Raw genomic sequence first — 24,752 nt, 5'->3', positions numbered from 1 at the left:
CGGAAACGTGGAGCGTTTACTACCTGACGGTTAGAACGAGATTGTAGGATCGCTTTGCGAGTCTTACATTCCCAAAAATTGGATTTGTGGTTTTCACCACAATTTGAACATTTAAATTTCTTAGGTACACCACCGTTATCATCTAGTCATCGACCTGATATTACATTGATATTTTTCGATGTCCAACCAGAAAATGTGATGTGCTCTTAATTTTTTTAAATATCCAATGAAAATCTTCAGTGCTTGGAATTTGCGACATTAGGTTATTGTTGACGTTGTGGTTTTTCGTTCAATGAACCCTGCACTTTGGTCAGCGTATAGGGCGCCGTTGTGCCAATTTGGTCGAGGCACATTTCGATTATGAGAGAGTGATTGCATTTAGTTCAAATGTGCCTGAGACAAATGTAAATGTAAATACTTTACTTCGCAACCCATGAACCATTCTGGCGGCCATATGAGTACCCAAGTAACCATAAAGTCGCAATATAGCTTGTATATACTTGCTTGAGTATGGTTGGTTGGGGAATCCGATGAAACTGCCACTTCTTGAAACTAATCCCTTTTGTATTTCTTTCATTCTCTTTTCGCACTTTGCATATAACATCATCTCATACTAATCTCTACATCGATCCAATAAGGTACGGACCGCTCATTTCGAGTGCTCGGTGGACCAGCGGCTACCAGATGACCTTGGCAATGTAAGAAAATTTGTTTTCGTTGAAGGAAGTATCACAACACAGGTAATTGGTGTTAGATATGTTTGCAGACAGAGCCAGATGGTACACATGAAGATTCAGTGAAGGTGTTATATCCTAGACAAATGATAAGTTCCAAGTTTGCTGTTTTCATCGTCAAATTTACCATCAACCGCAGGAGCTATATGAATTATCGCTTATCATATTTTATATTATCATATAAATTTCATATACATATACATATTTTCATATTATCATATAAATTCATTGAAGCAATTTGGATGGGGCGAGTGGAATTGCCAACTCCCTGTTGTTAACGTTTCGTGAATTGAAGGTGGGCTCTTTTTCCCACTTATTGGGACATCCCATCGTATGGCTTGTTTTGAATCGGGTTTGGGGTTGGAAACTTTTTATCATTAGAAGGAGATTCTTCTAATTCCCGTGGATCACGCGTAAGTGCTTCTACTCCTCCCTCCGTTTTTGGCCCTTCATACAGTGGTAAATTGAATACAACCAGGTATCGTACTTGATCAAGTCATACGAGGTGGACAGTCTACTGTTAAATGGCTAGGCCCTGCAGCAATGAGTGGTATCATACATACATACAATGCACCACTTTGTCAATCAGTTTAAAATTACATTTATTTTGTCAGGTTGATCACTGGTTTTTATATTTATTATAGTCACTTTAACACCCTTGGGTCATTCGTAACTTGTCTGGGATGAGATTTGACTTTAGCGTGAAAGGTATGCATGTTAACCACTACGCCAGGGCCATCCCCTTTTTTATGGCTTTCGTAGTCTAGGGTTGTTGTAACTAGATTATGTTATCATTCTAATTTAACTTTGAAAAAGGCCACAACATTTACTACCACTCTTGTAGATGACGGTTAGCTCGAACCGGGTATTCTTACCTATATCTAAGGCCGGTTTCCTGTTCGGTGCAATGTTGAGTCCTACTCTAATGTGCCACTAATTTAATTTTATTAATAACTAATCCTCTAAAGTAATTCTTCGTTTTTATTCATTAATATAATTCTTTAATTTAATTGATCTAACTATGACCACCTGGATGTAGCATTTGACTGCAAAGATGTGTTACCAGTGTATTGGTAACACTCTACTTAGAAAATCTAGACAAGTTTTGGTCATCGTGTGTTACCCCTACCGGGGAACAACTGCTGAAGTCTACTCCCCTTCCCTACTAGGATTTCGAAGTCGAAAATAATTCACGTCCGAGCCTACGTGACTACCGAAACCTTTTTCGAGTTGGAGAATACTTCTCCGTTTATTAATTAATCAATCTCTTTTATACTATCCTAAACCTATTTACTAAGTACATAGGGGAAATGACGGCTTCGGCATGACAGACTATTTTCGGCAACCCAAATTGAAACACTATTTTCACTGGATTTTCTTACGAAAACACTTCGCTGAATGCATGCAAACGATTCTTTATGCTTTCAGCTTCAATTTGATTATATTTTTACCACTGAGAAAAAGCAATCTAGCAAGGTTTTCTTGAAATGCAACACACGCACTACAAATTGTAGCTGATTTCGAGTTGCCGATAATAGAACAGCAGATTTACATGCAGTTCAAATGAAACAGTTGCCGAAGAAAAACTGGTTGCCGACAATACTCGCTCTCACTAGAGAAGATTGGAGCTTTGTAAAAGCGTTTCAAAACAGTTTTTGACAATTCTTTCGACTGAAATTGTTAGAGCAGCTGGCAGCAAAAGATTGTAAACAAACCAATACTGCATATGTGTGCGTTCCTTAGAGAAAAAGGCTATAGAAAGAAGGTCGCTGCTTAGGTTGCAGAGAATACGTAAATTCCCCTAATTCTTTGGGCATTATTACCCTCTCTACTCTCATTCTCTTCGCTCCCTAGCGGCGCGCGTCGCGAGCATATTTTTTCGCAATGTTATTATCACCGGTCGTTCACCGATCGTTTTTTTTCTTCATTTACTTCATATACACCATGACTCTAACCCGTCATTCCGTCGCCACCTAGATCCGAAGTGCTACCTTGCATAAAAATGAATTTGTTGTTTTTACCGATAATTGCACTTTGCATCCAGGGCATTATTCGTCTCGTATGTCCAGTCAGCTGTTTATAGTCCAAAGTCGAATGTGTTCTGTTATTCCCCTAGATGACATAAATTTGCTGCGTCTATCCACCCTTTCGCGGGATGTTGGCCCTCGTGGCTCTGCAATCGAAACCAAATTTTTAATTTGATGGATTATTTGTTTTATGTGACAGTTTAAAAATCATTCACAACTAAAATTTTGAAATAAAATCCAAATCTTAGGTTGCCAAATTTGACAAATCATGTGATTTCAGCTAAGTTGTTGTCTGTCTTGGTAAATGGTTGTTTAAATAAAATAAACGTAATCATTAATAACATTTGGTTGAGTTCAAATATTGCAGTGATATCACGAATTTATTGTTCTGTTTTTATGTGTTTTTATCATACGATGGAGAAACTCTTTTATATATAGGCTAATGTTTCTTATGCTACTTCGATAATTTACGATGCCACTAAACATTTCTATTTTATCTTTTAGACCGTTGGAAGTTCAGATGGCAACACAAAAAATGTTGAAAAAAAAAACAAAATTAAAACAAATCGATGTTATAGTTTGCTTTTGCTATCAAATTAAAACTTATTTTGGTTTAAATTGTCATGACATAAGTCTGCTACTAAGCTTCAAGTTTTTCTGTTAGAGTCTTGTATTTAATTTAATTATATTGGTCGTTGAACTAACGATTATTGTTTATTTGTTTTGTTTAATGCATTCTAGGTCATTCGTGACTTGTCCGGGTTGAGATTTGAACTTAAGTCTCTCAGCGTGGGCAGCATGCATACTAACCATTTACGCCAAATTGATTCAATTTGATTTCAATTTGATCTCTTCTCCAGCTTTGCTCTGGTAAGTGGTACATGAAAGAGGAATTTTATTCCCAATTGCTAGTTTTTACAGGGTTTTAAAGCATTCTACAAGTCATAATCACGGTGTACCAAATCCTTGGATTTTTGCTTGGGTAATTTTCATTGATTTTATTTGTTCATTAATTGTTATTTTACTTTCAAAATCTTTAAAAAGTTTCATTTTTTCCTTGATTTGTTTTCCGTCTATTTTTTTTCGTACTGAGTACCAATACTACCGACGCTAGGGAGGCAGCTGCCACACCTGGACCCTACCTATTGACCCATCAAATTATGAACCGGGGACTAACGGATTTACTTCTATATCAGAAATTTTCATTCACGAATCATTTAAAAAATAAAAATAAATAGTTAATCATATTTACAGAATAATCAATAGAGTGATGCAAAATTTGAAATTTTCGCTCCACAATACTTAAACGATTCCAAATCGGATCCTGACTAACCTCTCAAAATTTGAACCCATTTCATGAGAAACTGAGATGGCACAAACCATTTGAAGTTTGTATGGGAATTACTATGGTAAAACGAAGATTTTTGTTCATGTCTATCTAATAATTTACCATATCGGTCTGCTTCAAAAACTTTCAACTGTACTTGTAGGAATTTTTTCCAGCTACAACTTTGCTGGAGACCACTTTTTGATTAAATGTAAAGATCGAAAGTTATCAATGGTTCAATGAGCTGATGTCTTTGATCAAGCTCAATCAACTGCTCAGCAGGCAACATTGGTATTTCTGGGACGTTGAATAGGACACAAAAATCATGGCTACTATGTCACACTGCAAAATACAGTGTTGCCTATAGAGCAGCTGCTTGATAATGTCATAAGTTTACCAATCTCTTAAATAATTAATAACTTTTTCCTGTCTCGATTTACATAGAAACGATCTTCAACCAAGTTGTAGCTGAGAAAATGTTCTATAAAAATGGCTATCGAACTGTTTCGCAGCTCAATATGGGAAAAGACTAGAAGGCAATGAACAAAAAGTTGAGATTTCCCATAGTAATTTACATGTAAACTTCAAATGGCTTGTGCGAAGTCTGTTTCTAACCAAGTTGTAACTTTGGGAGGCTAATCAGGACCCGATTTGAAACCATTTAAGCACTGTGGAGCGAAAAAGTCAAATTTTGCATCAGTCTAATAATCAATCTCACAACACAGAAACTACCATGGGCGAATTTTCATTCTAATCTTCGAATCCTCGCATGTTTCACATAAACCGGAATCTGGAAAATGATATTGTAAAACATGTTTAGGTAGCGCGCAGCAGCAATGGCCTTGGAATAAACTTTTTATCAGCTTTATTGCTTATGCCTTGTTCGGACTACAGAGTCAACATGTTACAAGGGTGGTATAATAATTATCGACATGAAAAACGTCATCAAGATAGACTTACAATGGACGTATCCTATAGCTTACCCAACAAATTCCATCCTTCCCACGACATGTATGAGGGGCGAGAGTTCTCTGCTCTCTCTTAAGTAAGTGTCTGACTAATATTCCTCCAGCTCTGGCCTGTTGGAGGGAAACACATCCTGTATCTAAGAGTTAATGTCACAAATTAATAACTAATAGCAACGGAAGGACGTGGGTCCCTTCTTAACAACTGTTTGGAGCTCGTACAAAATACGACACTGTGCAACCCGGTTTATGCTATGCTATGTATTATGCTTTGGAATGCATCAGTATTACGTATAGTGATGAACTCTAGTGCTCATTAGATTTTAATTTGTTACGCTTTTCTGGAGCTGCGATAGCTTGGTTGCCTGTTTAACCAGTTTTTCAAACTTAGAGCATATTTAACTTTTCATGACACAATTAGTTTTTCATTTCCAATCTACTTGCATGAAGCACTTGTACTTTTTTAGAAGTATTCATGTACGTAACTATTACATTCAACTCCTGATCGATATCAGACGTTTTTCGACGAGATGGCATTGAATGATTCAACAATTATCAAATCTTCTAACAACATGTTGATAGAAGATAATAAAATATGTTGTATCCATAAAGAGTTGCATTGCAGTAATTTAAAAGGGTGTTTTCTTACTCTGTAGCATTCAAATAAATAATTTAATTAACTAATTAAATTTGAGTGAGATTTAACGGCCATGTACCAAATGCATTGAAGATTTCATAAAATGAAAAACGTTTCACATTGACCTTTCAATGGGCTCCCAAATTGTAAACTCTCACCGTGACTGGCTTGTCATCACGTTGTTGCAATGTGACTGGTGGATTGTTCTTCCTTTACTATCAACGCCATTCTACATCGATATTTGACTTTCTTTCGCAAAAAATAACAAAATTAGAACGAAAGAGAATTTTGAAGAGCGTGTCGCTTCACGAAGTACTGCGGATATTTTGAGCTGATTGCACTATGTCACGCAATGATGAAGTTTACTGTGGGAGCTCATGAACATTGGAGCAGTGAGTTTTTCATTTAATGGGCTGGAGAATAATGTTTTGTATGAAAGACTGTCATTGGTTTAATGTTCCTATCCAGTGAAAAAAAAGAATATATTACTGGAGACGAAAACATCCATGTGCATAAAATGGAATTTGTGGAATTGTGGAAAAAATTGCCAACAAGTTTGTTAGACGGATGTTCGTTTTCGTTCAATAATTTCCTCATGACATATCTGATCACTTTATTCAATTTATAACATAATCGTGTGGTGATCCATGTCACGAATTACCTGCATCATATTTAAAGGAAATCTACAATACTTTTAAGAAAAGTGTACTCACAAGTCTAAAGGATATTTTCATTGACATGACCTACCTTATAACTTTCAATCCAAATAATTGATCCATCCTGCTTCATACATTATCAACCTTATATTGTTGGTAAGGAAGCATGCATTAAGTACCTACAACATGGAAAATTCTGGATAAATCAACCCCTCCCCCTTTTCGTCATGTTTATCCTATATCTTCCTATTTTTTTTTCGAAATGTAATGTTATTAAAAACTAACTTGTTCCTTTAGTGGCGCAAACAAATATGTGCCACCTTGCTGTCAGCCAAAAAGTTTTGTTTGGAGTTTGGACTATTATTCAACATAGAGAAGTTTGTTCTACTAATGTAACTTTGTTGCAAAATGTCGATTTGAAATCTCGTTTTAATTAGATGTGTCTGGCATCTTCTTGAGTGAGGATGCCAATTAGGGTTATAATTATTGATTTAACTCAAATCGTGGTGCAGATTTAGCTACAGTGATAAATTCTTATCCTCGGATGGTTTTTTCGTCCATATTCTTTTTTCGGAAGCCCTTAGGTCACTTAAAAGGATAGTCTATACGGTCAGTATTCTACCTGCCAAGCTCAAGCATACCAGGAACCCAAATGAAGCAAAACATTCCATCTGAGAATAAGGATACCCGACTGTATTTATAATGCCTTAACAGGAAAATCTTCTCCTGAGCAATTTTTATTTCCGGAAACGACCCAGCGTCTGTCTGAAAATCTCCTTAATAAAGAAAACCAACCAACCAATTTTGATTTTGGCGCATACATTGCTCTCACTCGCAGAATAGGTCTGCTTGCATATTATACCTGGTCCCATCGATCAGTATAAACCTTATAAAGTCCACCGACCAGTTTGCCTCATCTATTAACTAGAGTTATTTTTATACTATATAGGGAGTCAACGATTGGAAGTAGATTTTTCTTTTTTTATAGACAATAAAATTATACAGCGAACCAACATCGCAAAAAAAACTGTTCAGTGTTACCGTATCCTGCTTGAATGTACTAAAAGGTGAAATCTTTCACTTAAAGTTAACGAGCAGAGAGGGTTCAAAGCACCGATAGCCATGGGAAATTCTACGAATAAAAAAGATAGAAGAAATAGGTAACCAAATTCATATCCAAGCGAGAAATCTTCTAGCATCAAACTGAATGCGACCCATACTTCATTTGTCAGGGGTACAAGGACTATGTATTCTTCAGCTACGTATAATCAAGCGACGGAGTCATCTTGCCCTCTGGGGTAAATGAAATCAATGCTCAAAAGGGTTAATTCCATGATAAAGTATACCGTAAATTGGGGTTTATTAGTTAAAACAATGAATGAAACGTCAATACGACAGTTTTAAGGGGCCATGCATTAATTATGTCATGCTATTGAGGAAAACACTTCCACCTCGCCACGTTTTTCGTTTACCTAACACATTGATTTTCACAAAATCTTACAACCATCCCCTTTTTAGAATGTGACATAATATACGCATCACCCCTAAACATTTCCATACATGTTTAATCAAGAGGTACTTCACGCAGAAAAGTTGCCCCAATCAGCAATGTATCCAGTTTGGCATGCTTAACAGCGCAAGAAAAAATATTTTCCTTGCTTTTATGATCAGTGAGATAGATAATCAATTTTGATATTCTTGCTACCTACCGCATGTCTTGTGTTATCCGGTTCTTAGATCAACTATTCTAGAACGGATGCAACTAGGTATGAGGTATGAGATGTGGTTGGTTCTTTGCACAATCATATTTTCATCTTCTTCTATAACGTTGCACAGTGGGACAGAATGGTTATTTTTTTATAGGATAACACAATTTTAGTGCATCATTGTATCTTCAACGAGAATATGAACAAGAGAGTATTCAAAAATTGTCCATTTATCTGCCCTTTTATAACAGTGGTTCTTTTGTCGATTGCTACTAACTTTAGAGAATTCCATATAAATACTCACAGCCCACCATATGAACAAATATTTAAAGGTAAAAACGACTCCAAAATTGCACAAAAAAGGCTGTTTCGCCGCAAAAATAGTCATCGTCAACGATAGCTTGAAAATTCAAAACTTGGGACTAGAATTCATCCTCAATCTATAAACGCTGGTCTGGGAAGTAGGAACTATTCACCAATTATACATTGATCGAACAGAAGCACCCAAGGTTGAATGTGAAAATCCAGAGTCAAACTGGCGCAGGATCTGGTCAAGTCTTCACTGGCGGAATTTCTCGGCGTCAGAAAAAAGCAGTTTGTACCTTTTAGTGAATGGAAAAGGCGACTACCGTAAACTTCTTCACACGATCCGTCGCGCAGATGGTGAAAACTGCACACACTGTAACGCTACAACACTACAACACAAGTACAGCGAATGTGTTAGGGTCACTACTGTATGGACGTTTCTTCAACGGAAGATGACAACAATACTTGGTGGATGGCGAAGATTATCTTTTAATGAGCTCCTACGACCGTCACTAGATAACATTGAGAAAACCATAGAATGTTATTATTAAAATTGTTCATAAACTTTATCACTTTTGTTAATAACGTTAACACTATATAGTACATGTTGGGAACGCGACGAATTAATTAGTTCTATTCAAAATAATGATTATTGTTTTCACCTCTCTTTGAAATAAAAATAATAAACATATCACCAGCTAGGCGCAGGCAACAAAAGCGCAAGCAATAAATATTTCTCTATGCGCATTACCTGGTAACTTTTAAAGAATGAAGTGATTACCTGCTTAGAAGAAGGAAATGTGTCGTAAATAAAGATTGTTGGAAAAAACCCCAGAAGATGGAAATGTGCCATAGAAAAAGATAGCAAGGAATTTACCTACGACACATTATACGAAGGACTAGATCACCCATTAGATTTTACCTGTTAAACTTTTTAGGTTTAAGATTAGCTATATAAGGAAAATGAATTGTTAAATAAAGTTAGTTCGTTGGTAAGGCTCAATCGGTCCATTTGTGAAGTCCGAACAATCCCTTTCGTAAGTGTTTTCATCAGGTATCGTTTCAATTCATTCGTCGAAGAAGCACAAGCCTACGTTTTAGTGAGGTCTTAGCCTTTGAGTTGAATTGAAGGTTGATCTTGATGCTAAGATACTTTTTTCAGTTTGTTAAAGTTTCTAATTATTCAGATATAGGAATAAGCTCTCACTTTGGTAGAGCAACTATCCTATAAGTTTAAAAGAACTTTAATATAATTGAGAATTGAAAGTTGTGTCTAAGCAATCCTGACGGATTGAGCGCACCATTAAAAACCGTTCGCCGCGAACGTCTATCCTTCGCGTTCATTTGTTCAATAAGTGCTGAACAAAGTTTTTCAAAGTCTTCGCGTCGCGAACATTGGTGGCTCCAGAGAGGAACAGAAGAACTCACACGAAAAGTGAATGGTGTAAATGCCAACATTTAACATCGTTACCTAAAAAGTCACGAGAAATCAAGTGAACAGTTAAAGATCGTTAAGAAAAACGAAAGCAGGTGAATACTCACCACCGTATGATCCATCGGCAGGAGAGCTGTCTCGAGATAAATGGAGATTAGTACAACACTATGCACGACATTTTTGGGATAGGTGGAGGAAAGAGTACCTACCAACCATAATAAAACGACAAAAATGGACTAGCAAGGCAGAACCAATAAAGGAAGATGACATCGTGCTGATAACGGATAATAATACACCTCATTACCAGTGGCTTAAGGGACGAGTCATTAAAACGCATACAGCATCAGACGGCCAAGTCCGTTCCGTGGACATTCAAACGGCAAAAGGTGTATATAAAAGACCATCAGTAAAGGTAGCTGTACTGGATGTAAAAGGAGAAGTCATAAAAAAGAACAACACAAGTGCGTTAACAGAAGAACATCAAGTAAATCACCATCGTGAAGAAGGATTTAGACAACAACGGCAACCAAAAGGATCAAAACGGCATTACAATCCGTTTAGTAAGGAGATTATAATTAACCCTGAAAAAAATATTCCAAGCGAACAGGAGGACCTACCGATTGTATCAAAAGCTAAGATCAATTTCGATTCGTGGGGAAAACGTCAAAAAATCGACATCGATAAGGTCAAAGAGATAAGGGACACAATATCCGCAATGAAGCCTTCACGATCTAAAAAACCATGTATAATAAGAGCAACATATTGGCATATCGCAATAATGATGTTTTTATGGTGCTTATGCTCTGCACTCGGATTACAAACTCACGGATTGATTGCGTATGATTGTGCGAGTCCTGAGATAAATATGACTAGCTATTCGCTAACGGACGTGTCATCCTGTTTACCATCATCAAAGAATTTATCAAGCATCGAAATGCCAATCCAAGTATTGCAGCGCAACACAATGAGTACTACAATAGTATATCAATGTAAAGTAATCATCAAGAGATCCATCCTGCATTGTGGAATGCATTCACACACCTCAGACTACGAACGTGGATATTCCTATGTGGTAAAGGAATTCACTGCGGAGGAGTGCAGAAACACACATCTAACGGGATCTGTAACACTAACTCATAACAGCAGAATAGATGAACTGAAGAGAAATACTACCACTAGAGGCAAAACATTGGTCGTAGGAAGTTTATGGGGTAGTTCATGCAGCGGTGGAGAATACAAAACTCCTGAGTACACATGGACAAATGCGTTAGTTTACTTTGAGTATGAGATCGCTCTATACAACTACGAAGCCACAGTAGACAACGAGAATGACCAAATACTTCTACGACATGGAATAGTGTGTCCATATTCGCATGGGAAGTGTTTAGATTCTGAAGACGGATATTCCACTTGGGATATAAGTTTAAACAAAAAATGCGAAGAATCAGATTTCGAAGTTATCTATGAAGGTCATGTCAACAAAACTATTAACATGGATTCCGACAGAAAAGATCAACAAATTGTGTATACATCGATATCGGATTCGCATTTATTCTCCATAAAAACAAAAGGAAGTACAAAAATCTGTGGTTACACTGGTTATAGTACTGATCATCCCAGGATATTTATGAATATCGGCTCCGCAAAGCTACAGCAAATGAGCCTGGAAAAATAAACGAATTATTAAAAAAAAAAAAATCCCAGGATATTTATTTTGGAATCGGTCGAATTCAAATCACCCTTTCATCGGAGAGCATCAAACGCAAAGAACCATGATCTTTTCACATATTTCAACTCAAAGATTACATTAGTTGAAAATTACATTGGGCAGCAATTAAACGACGTGTATACCACAGTAATGACAGAAATGTGCAAATTAGACAAAGCATTGTTAGAGACAAAGTTAACACTAGCTCGTTTAAATCCAACAGAATTCGTAACCAGCCTAATGAGAAGATCTGGATTTACAGCAGTAGTAGCAGGTGAAGTGCTGCACGTGTTAGAATGCAAGCCGGTCTACGTGAAGCCCTTTGCTATGGATAGATGCTATCAAGAGCTACCGGTCAAACATGGAAATGTAACGATGTTTTTGACACCGGTCACACGTACATTACAGATCAGAGGTACGGAAATCGAATGTACACCATTGCTTCCAGCAAAGTTTCAATTCGGCGGAAGATGGTTTACCATTGATGGTAGAATAAGAGAAGCAATTCCACCTCAAAAAATTACAACGGATTTAATAACGAAATGGACTTACACACCGTTACCTAATCTGATGGAAAGCGGTGTATATGACAACGACAGTTTGCAAAAAATGCGTAGCATGATATATGACCAAGGAGATCGGCGAATTGCATCCAATATTGTTCACAAGATATTGACCGGACATAACCCAAGTCGGCAAGGCTTTTACTTCGACGCATTAGTATCGGAAAAAATTATTGACACCGTCATCAATAAATATTGGAGTAAATTAATTTCATGGTCAACATGGCTAGGAAACTTGACTTCAACAGCGATTGGACTCTACGTAATTGGACGGAGCATAAAATTCATCATTGACACGGTAATGCATGGAAGAATTCTCTACGACATCTACGGTTTCGGATGGCAGTTAATAGCATCATTCTGGGATTCAATGACATCATTTTTAACCCACCGGAACACGCTCAGGAATATTCAGAAGACAACGACTAGAGAATATGATGACAAGATGATAAACGAGCCAACCGTTTTCTCCAAGACGACTGCACCATCAGAAGATGAAGCTAATACGGATTCTCCGTATCGAGGACCAATTTACCCACGAATACCAAACAAATGAAGAAGACTGTGATGCCGAGTATGTACGTCCAATGTAGCGAAGTCCGTACAATGGAATGACGAGTGGCCCATTGGATGGTAGCTATATTCTCCCCATAGAGAGTGACGACACTCACACTAGTATAATGCGTGCAGTATATATAAAGACTCAGATTATAGATCACCACATCCCCTTTCCTTTCTAAGACTGTTAGTAAATGTTTGGTGTTTAGAAACATATGGTTTATTGTCAAATTTGTCTTACCTTCCTCGTAAGGCTCACCAACTTAACTTACATCATGTATACATTACCTAAGGGTTGTATCGAGTTGGTAGTTTGCGAACACGGTTAGAGTAACGACGTTTTTCGATGTCAGGGGTCGGCAGGGGAACGGCCTGTTGATCAGTTTCTTCATCAGTGTCATTCTTATCAGAATGACCAGAGAACTTCTTCAAATGAGTTACGTTTCTCTCGTAGCATTTACCACTATCCATGGAACGAACTCTTACCTTTGAACCATTACGCTCTTCAACTACGAATTTCTCTGCAAGGAAGTTGGTAGACAGCTTGTTCGTCGGGTGGAGATTTTTCATGAGAACCAAATCGCCTTTGCCGATATTATTGATTCTTGCTTTTCTTTTAGCATCTTCTCCTTCCTTTCCTTTCATTTTGTGAACTGCATCCTTGTCCGAATGTTCAGATGACGAAATGGCAGTGCTTAGATCATCTGCGTCTGGAAATTTTAATCTCAACTTCCGGTTTTGTAGAAGCTCACTTGGAGCTTTGCCCGTTGTTGAATGTGATGTGTTATTGTACATTTCTAGGTATTGACTCATTTCAGCTTTCCAGTCTCCGTATAGGGCATTTGCTATTTTTAAGCGTTTCAATAGAGACCGATTTTGTCGCTCCACTTCGCCATTGGCCTGTGGCCAGTATGGCGAGGTATGGTTTAAATGAATTCTCTTTGTAGAACAAAAATCCTCAAACTCAGTAGACACAAACTGTTTTGCGTTGTCGAGCGTTATAGTGCGAGGTACTCCCCAAGTGCTAAATATTCTGGCCAGCCGTTTGATGGTTTCTTTAGCAGTGATGCTAGACATAATCTCCAAACATAAGTATCTGCTGTAGTAGTCAATAACCACTAAAATATGCTCACCAGAGGGTAGGGGTCCCAAGAAATCGATAGCGATATCCACCCATGGCTTGTCAGGCAACGATCGTCGTTGCATTGGTTCTGGTGGGTCCGAAACTTGCACCAAGCGACATCCCTCACAGCTATCGCAAGTTTTTGCAGCTTCCTGATCCATTTTTGGCCACCAGCAACGATCCCTTAGTCTTCTTTTCATTATCGTTTGACCTGGGTGGCCCTCATGTGCTAATACAAGCATTCTGTTGCGCAAAGAGGAAGGAATCACCAACTTTGATCCTCGCATAATTAGTCCGTTCACGAATGAGAGTTCATGGCGAAATGCTGCATACGGCTTCACCAGTTCTGATGCCCAATTGTCATCCATGACTGCTCTTTTAACCGCTTGCAGTTCTTCGTCCTTTGCACTTGCTTCTACAACTTCCGCAATATCCATAGCAGCCGTCTCTTGAATAGTCCGTATGAAAATTTCCGTGTCTTCATCAAAATCCCCATTCGTCGAGTCATCCAAAAGCGTAGCCAATGTTGAAGCTACCATACGACGAATGTAAATCTCTGACTCTTCCAGCCAATTATCTTCAACGTGAGATGATAGTCGTGACAGCGAATCTGCAATGTTCGACGAGCCTTTCCTGTAGACGACAGTAAAGTTGAACGACTGCAACCGCAGCATCCATCGTTCTATTCTTGCAGTTGGACGAGATTTTACTGTGAATAGAACTTCCAATGGACGGTGATCTGTCTCCAGAGTAAATGAAATTCCGAGTAGATAAACTTTAAACCTCTCTACAGCCCATACTATTCCCAGAGCTTCTTTCTCAATAGGTGGATAGCGTTGTTCAGTCATTGAGAGACTTCGAGAAGCATAGCTTATCACGCGAGGCTTGCTATTCTTCACCTGTATCAAATTTCAAAATTCGAGGATAAAAATCCTTTTACTGAAGTAATAATAATAATTAAATAAAAATACCTGTATCAATACTGCTCCAAGACCAACACCCGATGCATCAGTAACAAGAATTGTCTGGTCCTTAGGGTCATAATACCCCAAATTTTGCAAATTTCCCATGTTTTGCTTTATTGCGTCAAACGAACGTTGGTGAAGAGAATTCCATTCGAACGGTGTCGAATTCTTGAGCAATTCTCTTAGAGGATGGTTTTCCGTTGCCAGGTTTGGGATGAAGCGGGAAACGTAAGTAACGAGTCCAAGAAAACTTCTCAATTCTTCTTTACTCCGTGGTGCTCGACATTGAAGAATAGACCGAACTTTGGAATCGGTTGGAAGAACGCCTTTTTCTGAGAGCTTGTGTCCAAGAAATGTAATTTCTTTTTGCTTGAACCTACATTTCTGCATGTTGAGCAACATCCCATGTTCTTTCAGGACTGAAAGAGTTTTCCTTACAGCGTCGTCGTGGTCTTCTTCGGAGGTTCCCCAGATCAGAATGTCATCAATGAAGACAACTGTATTCGGGCAGTTCGACAATATGCTTTCCATTAAATTTTGAAAGAATTCTGGAGCATAGTTGACTCCAAATAGTAGTCTTGTATATCGGTAAAGTCCCCAATTAGTCACAAACGTTGTTATCTCTCGACTTTCTTCTGCCAGCTCGACTTGATGGAATGCTTGCTTGATATCTAACGTAGTGAAAATGGTGGCACCATTGAACTTTGGAAGGATATTTTCGAACACCGGGAGCGGATGATTTAGTCGCTGAATTGCTTGATTGGCGCGTCTCATGTCAACGCATAGACGTAATTCCCCATTGTCTTTGAGAATGGGAACCAGTGGTGACACCCAAGATGACGGTTTCGTTACACGTTCGATTATACCCATCGCTAGTAGTTCATCCAGTTTGCTTTTTACTTGGTCCAGTAGGGGAATTGGACAACGTCTTAGAGGCTGAATAACTGGTGTCACATGTCGATTAATAGGCAGGATTAGTTGAAAATCTCTGATTTTAGGGAATAATTCTACCGGTTTTACTTGGTTAACGTCATCTTTAAAGGAACTAGGTAGACCAACACGCAAAAGACCAAGTTCTCGAGCTGTTATCTTACCCAGCAACGCTTGTTGGCCTCCCTGAATCACATAGAAGGTTGTATTGGTGGAAATGGTTTTATTTCCATCACGTACTTCGATAACTGCATCAAAGACAGTTAACAGGTCCAAAGGTACTCTGCCATAGGCCAAGAACTTTTTGGAACTATCAAGCCTTTCAGAATAATAGTTAGCCTTACTTAGCTTCATGAGCTCCCATGTTCTGTCGTCTATCAAATTGAACGTAGATCCAGAATCAATAAGCATTTCTATGCTGACTCCTCCGACGCGACATTTCAGGAGTTCATCATTTTCGTTGTCAATTTTGTAAACGGAAAATTCTTCTGGTTCACCTGTTTCATCTGCCAGCTCTACATTCATAACGCTCTTAAATCGTTTGCTCTGAGCCGCCTGCCCAGAATGCATGGGCGAAAATCTTCGCTTATGTGTCTCTGATGACTATACAATATAAAATATTTAAGGAAATTACAATAAATCATTAGGATCTAACTCTACAAAACTGAATAGTATTCTTACATTCCTCGCATTCTGTTAGCACATCGATTGAAAGTGACCTACATTTCCACATCGATGACACTTCCTGTCAATGGCAGGACACTTCTTTGGTGTCACATGCCTGAACCGTCCACAACGATAACACCTATCTTTATATGCGGGTAGCCCGGAGTCTTCTGGCTTCCGTACAAACAAACGATTGATTTCTGCCGGATGGTTGAACTTAGGTTTCATTTGATCAGCTTGGTAGATGACAGACTGATAAGCATTGACGATTTTTGAACAGACGTCCAAAGTTAAATTGTTTTTTTCCAGCAACTTACGACGCAATTCATCAGAAGCATTTTGAATAATTTTATCAATTATGGCTGTTTGACGACATTCATGCTCCGTTTTGCCAAACGAGCATTTCTCTGCTTTTTGCTGTACTCTGAGCAGAAACTTCTCTATGGGCTCATCCTTTTCTGGTTTCATAGTCCAGAATTGGAACCGCTCAAAACTATCATGGTGCTTTGGTGCGAAATGCTCTGAAAGCTTATCTTTAGCTGTCACATACGGGTCACTTCCATCCAAGCCATCAACGTCTGCTCCAGGAATTCCATAAAACACTGACTGAAGCTCAATGCCACCCATGGCCAGCATTTGAGCCTTACGACTGTGGCCATCCAAAATGTTTGTGGCCGTCATGACATTTTCAAACCACCTTATCCATGATGTCCAAGCACTCCTCACTTCAGTTGCCGGTAAGTGGGAGTACTTAAACTGTGGTAAATTATATGACGCTGGGCTGAAGAAAGACATTGTCTGAATAATCGGTTCGTCGTTTTCCATGATGGCCTAGTACAAAAAAATTATTTATTTATTTATTGTTCACCGCCTTCGACCACATGGTCGCACAAACTGATTGATTGGCAAAATGATTGTTTTTTTTTTTCTTTCATAACTTAATTTTTTTTCAGAAATTTATTTCAAATCACGTTGCTTCAAACACACCGTAGTCCTTAAAATTTCACAGGCCTTGTCCAGTACATAACAATAAAAATACCCATCACCAATAAACACAACATTAACTACAATAACTTAATCACGCAAACGTCTATCACAGATTGTAATCAGTGATTTCACCATCGATTTCAATAGTGAATGTAATCATAGCGTTGATAACGCTCTCCGTGAATTTAATCACAGTGCCTGATGCACTCTCGTGAATTTAATCACAGTGCCGATGCACTCTCATGAATTTAATCACAGTGCCTGATGCACTCTCGTGAATTTAATCACATGCCAAGTCAGATCCATGCTCTAACCGCAGCTACCATCACATATGAGTCAGTTTATTCGAGCATTATTTTTTCAAATTATCAACCAAAACCGTTGACTACACAATCTAACTAGAGCTTCCAACAGAAACAAGGCTATGATTCAGTGTTTGATATCGAAAGAAAAACTATGATTTTTTTCCCCACTGCTTACCATTCTTTTATCGGTGTTTGTTGTAGTCAGTGTATGCAAGTTTTCAAAATCTGCTCAAATTCGGCTCATTTCCAAAGTAATTCTTTTTTTTTCTGCATGACCAACAAATTCGAGTACATTCCAACCAATACTATTCAGCTATTCCAGCACTAACACAAGTTTGGTAATGGAAATGAATCATTGACAATTATAAAGTCTCACACATCCATCGCTCAGCTGTTCAACATGAATGGTGTGAATGGAACAAGACCATCTCTAATTGGACATTATTAAATAAAATTCTAATAAGACTACACGAGATAGTCATATCATTTCTTTTTATTTCACTGTTGAATAGTAATGAGAACTGGTCGTTGAGAAAATTAAAGTTACATACCTTAGTTGTCCGTTAGCATCAGTTAAAATACCTTACCCCTCTCCTAACGCATCAAAATTTGCAGTCAAGACATCCTTTGCGGGCTTACTCCAATTTCAACGCAACGCCAGATGGAAGAATTCCAGCTAGTAGTCTTCTCTACATTAACACTAACACACATGAATAACATTTCTCTAATCACACGTATGGGTACATCTTTTGCATTTCTTCCGACACTGGGGTATCGGGGTCTATCTCTCACTTTCTCTAGTTTCTTCTATCAACACCACCACTGTTTACCACCATTTTATTATGGCGTGTTCTTTCCACGCAAGCAGCAAGATGACCTTGAACCATTCTTATACAGATTCACATTTAATAAATTTTGCCTCATGCAAAACACTTATTTTTTTTTACCGTTGCATTAAAGATCACGAAATTAACATAAACGTAGTACATTCATTAATTAATTTTTTCCATCACCATTTTTTTTCTGACCGATTCCAAGATGGCGGACTACGGCGTATTTGATTGCGATTTGAAGCGAATCACTTTTCTAAGCTATATCACACATTTCATATTCCACTGAAATAATCACCTGCTATTCTTGAAATAATTACCACTTTAGAACATTGAAATTTAAATTCACAAAATTATATCCGCAAAACTTCCACTTTTTTTTTTCCTCGTCGCCACGTGTGATGCCGAGTATGTACGTCCAATGTAGCGAAGTCCGTACAATGGAATGACGAGTGGCCCATTGGATGGTAGCTATATTCTCCCCATAGAGAGTGACGACACTCACACTAGTATAATGCGTGCAGTATATATAAAGACTCAGATTATAGATCACCACAAAGACAAAAACGAGGATGTGGTAACTGCAAACACGAAACGAAAATCAATTATTTTATTCATGTGTTTCACTTATACATTTTTGCCAAAAGATCAGCCTTATACATTCCATAAGACAAACCACATAGGTCCTATAAGAATGCATAGAAGGTATGTGTGACCGCTTATACATTTCATTTGACACATGAGCTTCATTAACTTTTTGCAAGGCGTCGGTTTATTAGTTGCCTTATACATTTTATGAATAATCAGCAATAGAAATTTGCCAAAAGGTATAAGGAGATTTCTATCCGTGAAGGAAGCTGAACATAAACATACTTTATTTTTTAATTATAAAATAAATAAATAAATAAAATTAATATCACATACAGTTCAAAAAGAAATTGAAAATCACGTTTTGTAGAGAATAAAAGGCATTTATGATTTATGATTAGAAGAAACTATCGTCGCTAATAAATGAGTAAATTAATTGAATTTACGGAGGCCGGAATGTTGGGAACGCGACGAATTAATTAGTTCTATTCAAAATAATGATTATTGTTTTCACCTCTCTTTGAAATAAAAATAATAAACATATCACCAGCTAGGCGCAGGCAACAAAAGCGCAAGCAATAAATATTTCTCTATGCGCATTACCTGGTAACTTTTAAAGAATGAAGTGATTACCTGCTTAGAAGAAGGAAATGTGTCGTAAATAAAGATTGTTGGAAAAAACCCCAGAAGATGGAAATGTGCCATAGAAAAAGATAGCAAGGAATTTACCTACGACACATTATACGAAGGACTAGATCACCCATTAGATTTTACCTGTTAAACTTTTTAGGTTTAAGATTAGCTATATAAGGAAAATGAATTGTTAAATAAAGTTAGTTCGTTGGTAAGGCTCAATCGGTCCATTTGTGAAGTCCGAACAATCCCTTTCGTAAGTGTTTTCATCAGGTATCGTTTCAATTCATTCGTCGAAGAAGCACAAGCCTACGTTTTAGTGAGGTCTTAGCCTTTGAGTTGAATTGAAGGTTGATCTTGATGCTAAGATACTTTTTTCAGTTTGTTAAAGTTTCTAATTATTCAGATATAGGAATAAGCTCTCACTTTGGTAGAGCAACTATCCTATAAGTTTAAAAGAACTTTAATATAATTGAGAATTGAAAGTTGTGTCTAAGCAATCCTGACGGATTGAGCGCACCATTAAAAACCGTTCGCCGCGAACGTCTATCCTTCGCGTTCATTTGTTCAATAAGTGCTGAACAAAGTTTTTCAAAGTCTTCGCGTCGCGAACAGTACATATAAATGCTCTTGAATTCTATCTCACTATAAAGGGCGAACACGAAATTATTGCGACACCGAAAATGTCATGCCAATTTTCTTATAATGTTTAGAATCAAACCAAAATTTTAGGGTAGTTTTATACATATATTTACTTCAAAAATCAAAAGAAAAGTTAATCGATGGAGCCTTGAGTGTAAAATTGAACGCATTTTCGCTTGATGCCCTCCATCAAAGTCTTTACAGTGTCATCCGGTACCAGTTTCTCAGTTTTTTTTTCCATTTTCTTAACATGTCCTTCTCGTCTTTGACTGTCTTCTTGCTCTTCCGAAGTTCCCGCTTCATTATTGCCCAGTACTGCTCCACCGGGCGCAGCTCCGGACAGTTTTGCGGATGCAAATGCCATGATGCCAAATCTGGCCAAAATAGCGGAGCTTCGTCGTGCTGCTGCAAGAACGGCAAAAGGTGCTTCTCGAGGCACTCAGATTTGTAGATCTCGCCATTTACTGTGCCCTTTGTCACGAAAGGCTCACTCCTCAGTCCGCAAGAGCAGATGGCCAAATGAGATATTTGGAGGTGAACTTCGACATTTTCTTCTTCTTAAATTTGTCGTCCACATCGAACTTGCTCTTGCCGGTGAAAAACTCCAACCCCGGAATTTGCTTAAAATCGGCTTTTATATACGTTTCGTCGTCCATCACACAGCAGCCATATTTTGTCAGCATCTTCTCGTAGAGCTTCCGTACCCGAGTTTTAGCCGTCGATTGTTGCCGCTCATCGCGGTTTGGGAAGTTCTGTACCTTGTATGTATGTAGTCCAGCTCTCTTCTTTGCATTCTGGACGTAGCTCTGCGACATGCCGATCTTTTTAGCCAAATCACGGCTTGAGACGTTGGGATTTGCTTTAATCATCCGCTTCACCTTTCCCTCCGTCTTTTTGTTCTCCGGTCCCGGTTTTCTTCCAGCTCCTTTGCCGTGGTCCAACGTCAACCGCTCCTGGAACCGCTTCAACACTCTGGAGACGGTTGAATGGTGAATGTTCAACATTTTTCCCAACTGCCAGTGCGACAGGTCAGGAAATTCCAGGTGTTTGGAAAGAATTTGTTCTCTCAACTCGCGTTGGTTCACCTCCATTTTCGTTGAATCGAAAAACACGACTTCGAGTTTGACAGCATGTACACAATACACATCAATGAGAAAGTGTGCAAAATTTGGTTGATTTTTACCCAATGGTAAAAAAGTTATGCCCTGTTGAATGTGTCGCAATAATTTCGTGTTCACCCTTTAAATGTAGATTGTTAATAATTTGTAACCAAATTTTATACAAATCACAACATGATGGGTCGATATGTAGTGTTCAGGTGTGGAAGTTGCCTCTCTGGCATCGGTAGCATTGGTATTCAGTACGGAAAACAAGATCGACGGAAAACAAATAAAATTGCACAATGTTGTTAAATGGTCAGCGCCACGCGTTGCATTCCCGGCATTTTAGATCTTCTAAATTCACTCCTTCTAATCACAAGCTTGCACCAGCAGTTGATATAAGGAAGAGTATTTTTTTAGGAATATTTTCAGGGCGAAGTGGACTGCGACGACGTATTCCTGTTTATAAACTTTTACTGCAGAATTAGTCCCATATTAATTATAATATATAAAGTGGTCTTCCATAATTTTTTTAAATTAAATCTAGAAGGATTAACAAGAGTTGAAAAAGCCTGTTATTTAATGCCTTCAAAAGCTTCAAAGTTGGCTCTCGTGGAGAATAGAAGAACTATGAAAGTGATGATGGTTTCAAAATTTTACATGGAGAGATATACGAGTGCAATCTTGAAATGCTTTTATTTTGCAACTGGAGCATTTTATTTAAATCTGGTTGCTCCTACAGTGGTAGAAAAGCTGAAATTTATGCACACTTCGAAATAACTAATTTTACACGTGACGGAATCCGTCTTTGACATAAAATATAAGACGTAAACAAACATGTCATGTAATATTAAGTGCTCCGAGACTGAAAAGTTCGTTGCTCGACGAAAAGTACGTTTGATTGAGCTGTATTTCGCGTCTTTTATGACTAAAATTTATGTCTAAATTTACATGATTTTTTCTAAGTGTGTGTATAAAACTAAAAATCTGAAAAGAAATAAATTTTCTATACTAACGTTGCATTAACAAGAATTTATTGAAATAATTTGTTCGCAAAGCAAACATTTGAAAATTGCACTCGTATACCTCACCGTGTAATATTTTGAAACCATCATTCTTTTCATAGTTCTTCTATTCTCCACGAGTGCCAACTTTGATTTGCCAATAAACGATACATTTGTCCTATTCTCTACATCCCTTTTCATATCTACTCTCTATTCATATACACAATACAAGAACATGTAATTAAATACAGATGGTTTTCAAATTGATCTCTCTGTAGGATTCACATCATTTTCTTGAACCTCGTCTGGTAGAAGATTGCTCAAACTGTTTTCATTGATGATCAAATTGTGATCTATTGGAACATCTGTACCTGTTTTAATTAAAAATGAGATTAGACATGATCCGTTTTTAAAGATACCTACTTCTATATTTCTAGATTACTTTTTCGAAGGAACGTATCAGCTTTTGCATTTGATCGTCGATTTGGCGTAAGTGGTAGCTCGCCTATGTATGCTAACACTACCATCAGATAGGTGACATTTTTCCCTACATGATAGTGGTGTTAATATGCGTGGGCCAGCTACCAGCTACGCCAAATCGACGATCAAATGCATTGTTTACAAAAGCTGATACGTCCCTTCGAAAAAGTAATCGAGATTTTTTATTGATCTATTTTTCCACCTGCCATTGATAACGATTTTTCCACCTACCCTTGATAATATTGTGAACCTTTCTAGAGAAAAGATGGATCTGTTTTGGTTTTCCTATATACTGCAACAACAACTTTATCTCCGAATCCTTCACTCCCCTGTGCTTGTATGCATATTTCTTACCGTCCAACTTCGCTACTGCATCTCTATCTCTTATTTTGTCTCTATCTAACCTTCCACATTTACATTCCCAAAGAGGCGTTCCTCTATAGTTCCATCCAAAAATATGTTCGAACGCTGTAATCCCCAATCTTGAATGTTGTTTGACTGTATTATTGTACGTGGGCATAAGTTTGTGCAGCATTCTTCCAATTTTGACCATCCCAGCTCTTATTACCCCTTGTCAGTGCTGAGATTTGTCATTTTCATTGACAGACTTTCACTGATAGACTTGATCCTCAAAAAACCTTTGTCAAAATCTCAATCATTTTTTCGTCAATGACAAAGATTAACTTGGTTACAAAAAGTGTAATTTCGTGCATTCTGAGTCACATTATTGTTATCCAAGCCGTTCAGGACGTTGTTCACTTTAAAGGCTTCATTCAATTGTTTTGCTTAACTTTAAATTCGTTTCACGATTAGATAATACAAAAATCTGCACATGTTCGTCACTGACAGCATTGTCATTGACAATTGACATGGTTTGCTTTGACGATGACTGTTAACTCAAATGAGTGCCCAGATTTTGCAGCACTAGCCCTTGGTTCTGACGTTCAACAGCTCCGTTTGATTGGGGACTAAGAGGAAGGAATTTTCTTACACGGAGTTAGTTGTTTTGCCAGTCTTCAATAAATTCCATACTCATAAAGGGTTGACTATTATCGCTCTAAAGCACTAGAGGAAGCCCCTGTTTAAAAAATATTCTGCAGAGAGCCAGACTGGTACTTGCTGAATCAGTCGATTTCATCTCGGGATTTCTGAGGCCTAAAATCTCTGATCACGCCTTCCTTTAGAAGGGATGTAAGGCCGTTGGTCCCCGGTCGATGGGTCGATAAGTAGTGTGGGAGATGCCTCCCTGACGTCGGTAGTATTGTCGTCAAAAATTGTCGTCTTCCGGTCTTTGACAAAGTTCTTCTTCTTTCCTTTATTTAACGTCGGTCTCTGTTCCGCAATCTAGTGCCAATCACCGACGGACATCGAATGCCATCCATTGACGGCAATCGAATGTGCAGGAAGGCAGCTTCCACATCTGCGTAGGATATCGCACCCATTCAACAACACACATGGGCCGGGACCAACGGCTTTACTTCCCTTCCGAAGGAAGACGTGACCAGAGATTTTTATGCCGCAGAAAAATCCCACCGACCTCGGCTGGGATTGAATCCAGACCCATTGAGGTGTTAGAAAGCAGTCACGCTTACCACTACACCACCGGCGCCGGCCTTTGACAAAGTTGTTGAGAATAAATTCTTATTATATTTAGTAATGTTTGAGACGTTTGCAACGCCATCAGCGACAAATTTTTGAAAACTGTGAATGAAAATAGCTTTAAAATTTAATTGTTGATCGATTTGTCACGAATGCATGATTGCATAAAAAACAAGTGTTACTATGGCGAGGGGAGAGGGCTATGTTTTGGTCACCCCAATGCCGTCTAAAGCTATAAAAATGCTGTTTGTTTATATAAAAATCTTATTTAACTAGAA

The sequence above is a fragment of the Ochlerotatus camptorhynchus genome, unplaced genomic scaffold (genome assembly GCF_037179485.1).
Source record: "Ochlerotatus camptorhynchus isolate MF236.1 unplaced genomic scaffold, CSIRO-AGI_Acam_v1.1 ptg000221l, whole genome shotgun sequence".
Classification (NCBI taxonomy): Eukaryota; Metazoa; Arthropoda; class Insecta; order Diptera; family Culicidae; genus Ochlerotatus; species Ochlerotatus camptorhynchus.
The sequence above is the reverse complement of the archived record's forward strand: the minus strand, read 5'-3'. Positions refer to the sequence as shown.